Source organism: Dermacentor variabilis, chromosome 7, assembly GCF_050947875.1.
Source record: "Dermacentor variabilis isolate Ectoservices chromosome 7, ASM5094787v1, whole genome shotgun sequence".
Taxonomy (NCBI): domain Eukaryota; kingdom Metazoa; phylum Arthropoda; class Arachnida; order Ixodida; family Ixodidae; genus Dermacentor; species Dermacentor variabilis.
Genome location: NC_134574.1, coordinates 175,785,832 through 175,795,407, shown reverse-complemented (window position 1 = coordinate 175,795,407; position 9,576 = coordinate 175,785,832). Strand labels below are relative to the sequence as shown.

Here is a 9,576-nt window from a genome sequence, read left to right as displayed (position 1 = left end):
GCGACAAGAATTTGGTGAAAGGCTCGCACCAGGCCAGTTTTGGAAAATACTGTAGTGCCATCCAGTGCCGATGTGAAATCTTGGATGTTAGGCAGTGGGTACCGATCCGGAATGGTTTTTACGTTAAGGGATCGGTAGTCCCCACACGGCTTCCAGTCACCTGATTTCTTGGGGACCATATGGAGCGGAGACGCCCAGCTGCTGGACGATGTACGTACGATTCCAAGTTCCAACATGTGTTCGAACTCTGCTCTGTCAATTTTGAGTTTGTCCGGGGCGAGTCGTCGTGGGCGAGCAAATACAGGTGGACCAGTTGTTAGAATGTGATGACGTACATCATGTTGTACGGGCTTTGTCCAGTCTGGTGGTCGCGTGAGGTTGGGGAACTTTTGAAGGAGGCAAGCAAAAGGATCACCAGCAATTGTTGTGGTTGGGGCGACTATAGGCGAGTCACAGGAAACGACGCCATGAACAGAGAGCAACGTAGCAGTCTCCAGCAGGCGTTGGCGTTTCACATCGACCAGCAGTCCATGGTGGTCCAGGAAATCAGCGCCAATAAGAGCACGGCGAACATCAGCGACGAGGAAAACCCAACGGAACACGCGGCGCAGGCCAAGATTCAGGGTGAGGGACCGCGACTTGTAAACAGGTATCCTGCTACCGTTGACAGCTTGAAGATAGGAGGTCGGCGGTGTCGTTCGGTCGGAACGTTGCGCGAGAATAATGCTGACCTCCGCCCTGGTGTCCACCAGGCATTGCTGGCCTGTGGTTCTGTCCATGACATGAAATAGGCGACTTTTGCTTTGGCCCTGACCGGTTGTCGCCATTAAAGGTCGGCCGGCTGGTTTCCCTGCCAAGCACAAGGACGGAGGCAGCGGCGCGCCTCCTGCCCGAAGCGGCGGTGATAAAAGCATACCCATGGTGGTGTTTGAGACCGGGAGCGTTCTTCTCTTGTACGCCGTGATTTACTCGAGCTGCGGTACCTTCCGTGACGGGGTGAAGTGCGATGACGCTCCGCAGCACAAACTAATTGTTCAAGGCGATTGCAGAGCGCGTCGATAAGAGAAACGGCAAAGGATGATGTTTGCTGCACTGAACTTGCAGTGGTGCTTGATGGTGTTACGTTGCACACCGCCGGTGTCACCACCTCCACGACTATGTCCGCCAAGCTAGCCAGGCTGTTGAGGTCCATTACCGCGGCTGTAGCGAGTACCATCTGAACGTTTACTAGAAGGCGCTGCATGAACAGTTCCCGCAGGAGGCGGTCATCGCTTACTGTTGTGTTGCCGCTCATGAGCTGTCGCATACGGCGAAGGAGCTGGCTTGGCCGACTGTCTCCCTAGTCCTCTGCGTAGAGCAACTGCTGCATGCGGGCTCGCTGCGATGTTGTTGTGCGCTCGAGAAGTGCAGCCTTAAAGGGAAGCTGAAACGGTTTTCAATTTCCATGAATTGCTGGGATTGGGAAGAACAGACCTAATAACTTACGGTTCCGAAATTTTTTTCTTTGTTTTGTTAATATAAGGGCCGAAAATCGCTTTCTAAATCACCCCCGCGGACACGCCCCCATCGCTTTCCGGAGCGCCGGGTGGGGTAATAGCAAGATGAGAGATCCGGCGAGAGTGACGTCATTCGCGGGGACCGAGCTGCCGGACCGGCGTGCTGGCATGCCTCTTTCCGTCCTGCGCTTTACTGAACGACGCTACGAGAGATCTGCCGCCGCCGCCGCCACCGCTCACCGCCGCCGCTCACGTTTGTTTTCTTTTGCGATTTTCGTAAACTGTTCTTTCCTTCTGTGCTGCGTCAGTGCCTACAGCCAAGGGCGCCCAACATACCCTCGTTCTGTGCAGCATTCGGCTGCGCGAACACAGGCGGGCGAGACGATGTGGTGTTTCACAGGTTCCCGAAGGACAAGAAGCTTGCAGCGCAGTGGGTCCGTGCGGTGAGGAGAGATAAGTTCGCGCCGACGAAATCAACTATGCTGTGCTCGGACCATTTCCGTGATAGCCGGATAGCCTTACGACAAATGCGGAAAGGCGTTGTTGCTAGCGTTGCTATACTCCGTTTCATACATCAGGTGCTACGCTGTGGAGGCTTGAGATACTTCTTGCAGTGGCTGCGTTCGCACTTAAAAAGGTTCGGTGTTTCTTGACCCGATTTTTGAGAAAAATTTTCCGTATATAAGCTCAGTTCTGAATGAAAAAGAAAGAATTTACCCATAGAAAGAATCCGTGTACTCATACGGCTGCTAACACGTTCTTTTAAATCAATTTTCTTTACGGCATTTTTTAATTCCAGCCCGTCGCGGCAGCTTCACGTGCATGCTCGCGCGAGCAAACGCCGCTGGCACGCTGCGAAGCATAGACGGAAACGCGCGCAGTAATAAATTTTGGTGAGCGGACTTCGTGCGTAACTTCCACAGCGTTGCATCTGAGGTATGAAATGGAGTATAGGCTTGCCTTGTGACGTTCGACGTACGGTTGCAGTTATCGTGTTTACCACAAGGCGATGCTAAAACTGCCTAATATCTTTATGTCAACACTAGCATGGAGCACGCATACCGATTTTTGATCGAGCCACAATCGCAAAGTCGTCGAACCATAGTATGAATGTTGCACATATAATACCTCTGGACATCTCTGGATGTCTATGATAAGCAACTTCCATGACTGTACCTCGCAGCACTGCATGTGCGCGCTTTGAAACGCGGCACTTATGTTCGCGATCGTGTATCAACACTAAAAAAACCACGGGACTTTAGACACGCAGCGGCAAGGTGCTTGACATCGCGGAATTGCACCCGTGTTTAAAACATAATGAGAAGTTAGTGCTTCGGCATTCTTCCAGCAGCAAGTTCCCAGTGACACTTTAGCGCATTTTTTCTCCCGTCATTGGAACGTGCAGCTACATGAAAAAAAAAACATACGTACCAGCTAAGATTTCCAACGCGCGAGAAGGTGCACATATCGCTCTCGCTGTTGGCACACTCAACATCGTCGTTGCCGCCGTTGCCGCCATCGTTTTCCTTATCGGCTGTCGGTTCGAACATGTACGGCGAAAATACAAGCTGTCCGAGACAGCGAGAACATTCCATAATGCTTACAACTCAGCTATGAAGCCAGAACAGAACAGTGCTACGCGCTGAAACGGCGGCGCCGACCGGCGACTGCCGCGAATGATGTCACAGCGGCCCCGACCAATCACGGGCAACAGCGGCGTTCGCGCGATGCCCTGAGGCGCTGGTGCGCGTTTTCTTGAAAAAACAGCCGCTTGCGTTTGTTTCCGCCCTTTTTGAACCAGATATTCGTGTTCAGGGGACTCAAAACTGTAGATTGCCGCAGAGAACTCTTTTTTTTTTTTTCGAAAAGTGTTTCAGCTTCCCTTTAAGGTCGCTGTATGGAGTGGCGGCAGGCGGTCCAGAAAGCAGGTCGGCAACTTCTTCTGCAGCAGTAGGCGACAGTGCCGAAACAACTAGGTGGTACTTGCGTTGTTCCGTGCGAACGCCAGAGAGAATAAATTGCGATTCCGCTTGGAGAAACCAAACTGCAGGGTTGCGGTCCCAGTATGGTGGGAGTCGGATGGAAACCGCGGAGACGTCTTGTTGCTCGAGCGGTCGTACCCGTAGGTTCAGTGTCTGGTTGCATCTCGTTGCTGTGCATGGCTCCACAATAACTTCGGCAGTGCCGCGAAGAAAACTACGGGTCACCACTTAGTAGAGCCGTGGTAAACGAGACGGACACACATCTTTTCGGTAACAAGGTCTAGTTTATGGACGACCGCACGCCAAGTTTCATCCTTTCATCCTAGACGTCAGCGCTCGTTTCTCCCCTGGCGGAACGATTTCATCTCCAACGGGTGTAGGTTTCCGCCGCCGCTCCTCTTAGCGGTAGCGCCCGCGTTCAGTTCGCGCTGCGCGCGAGACGTCTCTTGTTTGCTACAGCGCCTCTTCGGATGACCGGAAATTATCATTGTGTTGTTAACTGTCACGACAGCAATGTAAACACGAAAGGGTTGATGCCACCAGTGAAATTCTGCCGATTTACAAGAAAATGGTACGAAAAGAGCAGACGACAGACATCGATTACTTCAGTGCGCCGAGCGAAGTAAACAACTGACAAACGAAGCGAGCTCGTTCATTGATCACTCCTGAGTGTATGACGGTTTTTATATGTAACCCACATGAATTTAATAATTACTCGGTACATAATCCTTTTTAAAAACTTCAAGTTGTTCGACGAGCGCTCGTCCTGTCTTCTTTCTCGTGTTTCGTTTGCGTGTGCGCTGCCCAAGAATGGAAACCACTTCTGTTGTATGCGCTAGCAGTGGCCGAAGTTCACGCGTGCTGAGAAATTGAATATGTGCACGATGCATTGAACATGACCCGAGTTCATTCCCGCTTCCCCACTGCACCGATCGATCGAGTTACTGGACGATGCACGCCCGCGTCTTGGTCGCGCCGGCATTGCTGAAGCAGGAATGATTACTAAGACTTTCAACTTCCGTCTCTTGAGCACTGTTAAAAAAATGGCCAAGCTCTCTACATTGCTGCGTCTATTCTATATTGTAGGGGATGTACTAGTTAAAGTTGATGTCGTACTTGTGCTATGCAGCGATATATTTTGTTTATTTCCGCACAGTGTCGATGGAAGTCCGTTGTCGCCATCAGAGACAACACGGATTTGTAGCAAACATATTGTGAGAAACCGAAAAAAATGATTTTAGCTCGCATGTGCCGCATCGTATGTGCTGACAATTTTTCCGGCGGCACATACGATGTCGTTTCCAATTACCTGCTCAGCGCCACTTACATGGTCAAACAGACGCTGCGCTTTCGCCGCATTGCAGCCATAAAAATAATCGTCAAGCGTACCGATCTTCTTAAAGGCAAATAGAAGCGTGTACAGTCTGTTTCACACTTAGGGGGAAACTCGGAACGTATTGCATCGCGATGCGGCAAGCAATGGAGTCGTGCGGCGGCAGCAGCTCGAGGAGGCGCAGACGCTCGATGGGCAGAGTCGTGATCTGCGTCGTCTGCAACGGCGGCGCGCGCTGGCCGCATTGTCGCGAAGCGTGCTACTGTCAGGGGCAGTGCACCGATTTCATTGGTACTGCGGGAACTGAGCTGATATTCTTTACTAAACGTTGTGCGTCGCCAAACTCTCAGCTTTCATTGGCGATAATGGAGTTCCACAAACTTCTTTTGACAGCATGCTTCGTTTGTTCTTTCGAAAGGCAGGTGTACTGAGCGCGTGCACGTATATTTCTTCACTGTGTGTGCTACCGTAATAAGCAGCGACAAGACGCACCAAGATGCGCGCGCAACGTGCTCAGTCTTTGTTTGACTCGAAAGGAAAACAAAGCACTCAACAATGATGACTATGGGTGTCGAACACGATGAAACAAACGGATACGATTAAAGGAATGTTTTAGGTTAAGACAATGAGCTGGAAGTAATTTTTCTCGACAATCATTCACTACACCAACAGACCCTGCCCGCCGGCGGGGAATTGCACACGTCACGCTCGGAACTTCAGTTAGTATCTCGTCATGTCCCCAGCGGCAGCGATGACAGCGCTCATCCTGGAATGCAGTGAAGTGTAAAATGATTTGATCAGGCATGTGTTCATTCGCAGCACGTCTCAGTCGCTGACGATGGTGGATCGAAGCCTATCCTCGGGCGACTGATAGAGGGGATAGTGCGGCAGCGATGCATTCAACGAGCCCCAGACATCTTAAATGATGTTGGCGCCCGGGGATTGAGGTGACCACTTCAAGAGAGTGACTGCGTGCTCTTCAAGCAGTTTTTGCACAACACGAGCAGTGTGGCTCGGCGACCTATCGCGTTAGACTGTATAGTCGCCTTCCAGAAACGGGCCGTCAAGAATGTATGGAATCAGTACGTCGTCTATGACTGCCCTGCAGCGATGAACTTACCTTCGAGGCGTATCAGTGGGCGTTGCACAACGCTTAGTAAAGAATACCGGCTCATTTCACGCAGTAACGATGAGATCGACGCCCTGCAACTGACAGTAGAAGGTTTCCCGACAATGCGGCCAGCGCGCGCCGCCGTAGCAGACGACGCCGTTCAAGATCCCGCCCCTCGAGCGTCTGCGCGATTGATTGATTGATTGAAACATTTATTAGAAGGGATGGCCCGTGGCCTAAGATAGGGTTGGGGGGTTAGGTGAAAGGAAGGATGCCTGCCTCGTTCGCAAAGGAGAGCAAAGCGTTGATTCTTCTGGTGGCATCTGCTTCAGGTGCGACCCAGTCTTAGTACGATGCCACCTTTAGAGGTCGGGTGTGCTTGTCCCTAAGGGTGGCTGTGGCAGGACAGGACCAGATCATATGTTTAAGATCGATGTTGATCGCAGGGCAGCTGGGGCATTCCACTTCTGTTCTTCTCCACTTGCTCAGGACATCCGGTGTAATAGATGCCTTAGCTCTTGCTTTGTGGATGAGGACCTGGGCTGTTCTAGGAAGGCGAGTGGGAATGGGAGGAAGGATGCTAGGAATGGAGTCCCGTAGTAGAGCCTTCCTCTCGTGTTTCAACCGGGCAATCTGTTGATCTGGTACAACGACGGATGACGGGAGCTATAGGTATGGTCCAGCAGGGACGGGCTCACTTCACGGCTGCGATGGCGGTCTTCTCTAATTTTCTCGCCTGCAGCTTCATGGGCCGCCCTGTTCCCCGCTCCCCTCATGTTGTGACCAGGTGTCCAGTGTACGAAAATGCGTGCATGTCTATTGTCCCGCAGGTGGCGGCAGGCTTGTTTTATGCGGTGCGCTATGGTGGTCGTGTAGGATAGGGAGTTCAGTTGCTTGACGGCCTCTTGACTGTCGGTGTAGATGTGAACCGTGTCTTCGGTGCGCGCCTCGCAGAGTTGAATGGCTTCTTCGATGGCCAGTCTATAGTTACAGATCGGTGGCTGTCCAGGAAGCATAGCCGCTGTGGCTCACGGCATGTGCTTGCCCGTTTTCTCTGTAAAAAGCGGTAGCAGCATACATTTTTCCTGAATGTTCATCGTATTGTAACGCAGCATCAGTATATATTTTTGTTCCTTCATGCTTTTGTTCCGCGTCTAGTACACTTTGTTGTCGGTGTGCCCTGCCTTCACCTTTGGTGTTCTTAGGTAGTGGTCTGGGTTCCGTAACCCTTATTTCATCCCAGGGTGGAAGGAGGTGATCCAGCTCTGGCAGGTGCAGGTTGGTGCCATGCAGTTCAGATAGCAGTCGCTGACCATTCCACATGTTCTTCAGCCTCGTTTCATGGTTATCCTTGTGGATTTTAACCAATGCTTTCACCGTCGGGAGGCCGGAGTATCTGTGCAGGTCTTCTATTTTTGCGTGTATTGGTAGGCCGGTGATTGCCCTCATAGCCATGTTGTGTAGCTTGTCAAGTTGCTTGTAGTTTGCGGCCGTCAGGTCGTAATGTGGCGCTCCGTACCTTATCTTGACGATGAGAACAGATACCCCGTAAGCCGCCGTGCAACCTCTGTTCCTGCCCCTCCGCTGTGGTGGGTTAGCCTCCTGATAAGGTGCACCATCGGTTTCCATTGCTGCTTCAAACGTTGCAGCCATGTGCTTGCCGTGCCGTCCTTGTTGATTGGGATGCCCAATATTCTGAGGTATTCCTCTTCCGGTTGGCGAATTTGATGGCCATCGAAGTAAAGGGTTACGTCGGAACTTCCATGTTTGTCATGTATCGTGATGTAGTGCGTCTTCTCCGGCGAGGGCCTCATGCCTGTTGGTTTCAGCTCCTGATCAATTATGTCCAGTGCATTTTGTAGCGTTATTTGTTCAGCTGAACTGAGCCTATAGGTCGTCCACAGGGTTATATCATCAGCGTACATTGTAAACCAAAGGTTTTCAACTGCGTTTAACTTTCACGCGATCTTGGCCATGACGACATTAAAGAGTGTAGGGGAGATGACTGACCCCTGTGGGACTCCTACAGAGTTGGTGAAGTGCCTGGCTAGATGACCGGGAGATAGCTAAAATTCGTATGTCCTGTCTTTTAAGAATGCTTTCACGAAGTTTACAATTCTGGTGCCTGCTTGAGTGCTTTCGACTGCTTTTATAATAGCAGGGTGGCCAATGGTATCAAAAGCTTTCTTCAAGTCAACTGCTACTAGAATGTCTGGTCGACCTCTGCAAAATTTCCTCTCGCGGTTGATGGTGGTATGCAGAAGATAGAGGCTATCCTGTGTGCCCAACTGCGGTCGGAATCCGGTCTGGAAGGGGTGAAAGTACCCACACTCTTCGAGGTGGCGGGAGAAGCGTGTAGTAACCATCTTTTCCATTAACTTACAAATGGTCGGAGTAAGTGAGACTGGTCGCATATTGTCGAGTTGCGTCGGTTGCTTGCCAGGTTTCGGTATAGGTATGACAACGGAATGCTTCCAGTGCTTAGGAAGGGAGCCATCTTGCCAATGCTTGTTTATCAACTCTAGGAGCTAGCTTGTGCTTAGTATTTGTGTCTGCGTTGCGGAGCATGCTCCAGGAGATCCCGTCTTTTCCTGGGGCACAGTTCCACTTCACTTGCGAAAGGGCTAGCCCCAACTCAAACAGGCTGAAGGGAGCATTGATGCCGTCGGAGTTCTCAGACGACAGAGGGGTGTAGATATCGTATGGTGGCAAATGAACGGGCTGCGGGAAAAAGGTGTATGCAGCCTCATGCTCTAGTTCATGGACGGTCTGACCGGTGCGGATCAGGATGGTCTCTATGTTATTCATAGTCTTCTTTTGACCATTCATAGCTCGGAAGTTGCGCCAAAAGCGCCCTGTACCGGAACGATGTCACAGAGTGCTACAGAAGTCTAGCCATCTCTCCCGGATGAGCTGCTTAGCGTATCGTCTCGCCTCTGCTGTTCTCTTGCGCAAAGTCAGCAATTTTTTATAATCCTTTCTTGATAATAGGTATTCTTGTTCTGCCTGCTTCCTGCTCTCCCAGAAATTGAGGAGGTGGGTATCTGGTGTGGGGACATCTGTTGTCACCAGTGTGGAAGTGGTGGCTTGTTCTTTGGCCCTGCGCAGGCGGTCCTCAACAGGAAGTTCCTCTAGATGTTCATCGAGTGCCTCTCTGAACTTTTGCCAATTGACTGTTTGAGTAGTGCGTCTTCGTTTTCTGAGAGTCGAGTTCAGCTCAATCCAAATTGGGTAATGATCACTACCCATTGTCTCATGGCCGCACCGCCAATCCTTAATGATGTTTCCAGAGTGCCAGGTCAGGTCTGGAATCGTGTCACGTTGCCCAGGTTGCATACCGCGTCGCGTGGGATAGTCGATATCATTGGCCAACAAAAGCCCTGCCTTTTCCGTGGCTGCATTAAGTCTTGTTCCTTTTGAGCTTGAGTTTCGGTAGCCCCATGTTTCATGCGGCGCATTGAAGTCCCCACCTACCAGAATGGCATCCCTTGGGTAGGCGTGTTTCAGCTGCCATAACCAATCATAATTTGTATACTGCGATTTTGCCGATGGTCTGTAGTATGCGCTAGCGATGACTATATGCTTGTTGTTGTAGCGTATTCTCGCTGCCACAATTTCTTGATGTGGTGTGCAGAAGGTGGCGGTGTCCAGCTG

The 9,576-nt window shown here is 51.2% G+C and overlaps 1 pseudogene; it reads right to left on the bottom strand.

The window, feature by feature from the left end:
• Window positions 1–826: 826 nt before the first annotated feature.
• On the bottom strand, window positions 827–7,551 carry LOC142588467 (uncharacterized; annotated as a pseudogene).
• Window positions 7,552–9,576: the final 2,025 nt, after the last annotated feature.